General features: G+C 48.6%; 1 protein-coding gene across 1 annotated transcript in view; it reads right to left on the bottom strand.

Annotated features, from left to right (window-relative positions):
• LOC109465489 (dimethylaniline monooxygenase [N-oxide-forming] 5-like) overlaps positions 1 to 1,914 on the bottom strand; it is a 6,055-nt gene that overhangs the window by 1,676 nt on the left and 2,465 nt on the right. The gene's annotated exons all lie outside the window — the stretch shown is intronic.

Below are 1,914 nucleotides of genomic sequence, written 5' to 3' on the forward strand. Positions count from 1 at the left end.
ACTGAGGCTCTGGGAAGAGAAGGTGTCGGCTATCCAGTGGGTAAATGGGTCTGGAACGGGCCCCGCTCCTTTACGGACCACGGCCAGTAGTACAAGAACTGCTGGCAAGCTTGTTGCGAGTGAGGGCTCAGTGACTACAGTTCGGGGGCTCAGTATTTGTGCCCCAGGCGGGCGAGTTCCACAGACTTTAAATCGAGATTGAATAAAAGAAAAGAAGACTACCCTCTCATGGTGTGTCTTGGCCTACTGAGTGTCTTTGCCTTACGTGACACTTAGAGTAAGGAATGGGAGAGGAGAGGGTAAGGAATGGGAAGGATAAGGATTGGGGGATAATGAGGAAGAGGTTTGAGAATGAGCCTATGACAGGGGTTAAAGCAACCGATCACTGTAGCGTAGCCGAGGTCTTTTCCACCCAATCCTTAATCGATCACCTTGGCGAGAGTGGAAATATATAATTATTCCCACTTACGTCACAATGGACTGACATCTCGCGAGACTCTTGTTGAGCGAGATGTCAGGCCATGTGACCAACCCCTCATACTTCATCAGTTTTGTGAAGCTGGGTGACAGAGAGAAGGTAGCGGGGTTAGCGTACAACCCGTCTCGTGAGTAGCCTGGTAATTAGAGCGACGTGAACTCGGCGCGGCGAGTACCGGGCGTCAGGGTAGATGATGTAGACACACTGATGGTTTCTTTAAGGGTAGGCGGGGAAATTCAAGTTCTTGACCGGCAGCGTCATGGGAGGCCCACGCCTGGCAAATGGCCATCGATGCCGCAAGCACGGGCGGGTGAAACGTTACGTCGGGAGGTACGAGGATGAGCCGCCAGGTCGAGGTACTAAGTAGTAGAGGGGTGGACGAGGAAGAGGAAAAAAGAGCAACAGCTAGAGATAGGTCCTCGGGTATAGGTCGCGTGTGTTTAGTCAAGGCCAGTATTAAAGGCTGGGGTAGGGAATAACCCCAAGTCGACCATAATGCTCAGTACAGTACAGACTGTCTTTAGGGTAGAGGACGCAAGAAAGGAGAAGGCTGGACGGAAATGAGCGGGACGAAAATAAATCCCCCCCCCCCCGCCCACCCCACACTCACGGTGGGAGTCGCATGTATGACAGGGAACAGACACTCGACACTAGCTCGCCGAGGTCTTTTCCACCCAATCCTTAATCGATCACCTTGGCGAGAGTGGAAATATATAAGGCTTAAATCTATGAGCAACTGGAAAAACCGGTGAAACATGACAATATGACTAGTAAGCTAGTGTCATTGGTATGTAAATCAAGCCAAGTGTATGATAAAGAGTAGAACTGTCACTATCCCTTTTATTTGATGTTCCCATGTACTTTAACAGTTCTACGCGGGTTCTAATATATAATGTATGGTGTGACATTGTTACTCCGTGAAGGAGGTCAGGACCTCCGGACGGAGTGTTGTAATCGGCTGATTTTTCATGTTCGCAGTCAAAACACTGGGTTCTCTTTGTGTAATCGACACGCAATTTTATACGCCGTCTGCGGGCATGCCCGTGTTGATGCACGAATGTGTATTTTTGCCGTTGCTGCTTTCGCGGTCAATGTAATATCGCAGACGCACCCCTACAATTACGAGGCGAATTGGAATGGTCCAGAAAAACGCGTTGTTTGGAATAGCAGTGGGGGGGGTAAAAGTTCATGCAGATACGGGGTGGTTTTTATAAGTGGTTCCAGATGTTTTTGCCCATGGTTAAGAGATGCCAAGTTTTTTGGAAGATGTTCGCAGCCAAAACGCATTCTTCCGTACGTCACATTTCTGTGTAATTTCGCATGTGGTGTTGCATTATGTCCGGGATGATGCACGTCTTTTTATTTTTACCGTAGCTGTTTTGATATTGGAGTAAATGGTTATTTTCGAAACATCCCTATGCCGTTGAAATGTTGTC

This window comes from Branchiostoma belcheri, unplaced genomic scaffold, assembly GCF_001625305.1.
Source record: "Branchiostoma belcheri isolate BF01 breed outbred unplaced genomic scaffold, Haploidv18h27 scaffold151, whole genome shotgun sequence".
NCBI lineage: Eukaryota > Metazoa > Chordata > Leptocardii > Amphioxiformes > Branchiostomatidae > Branchiostoma > Branchiostoma belcheri.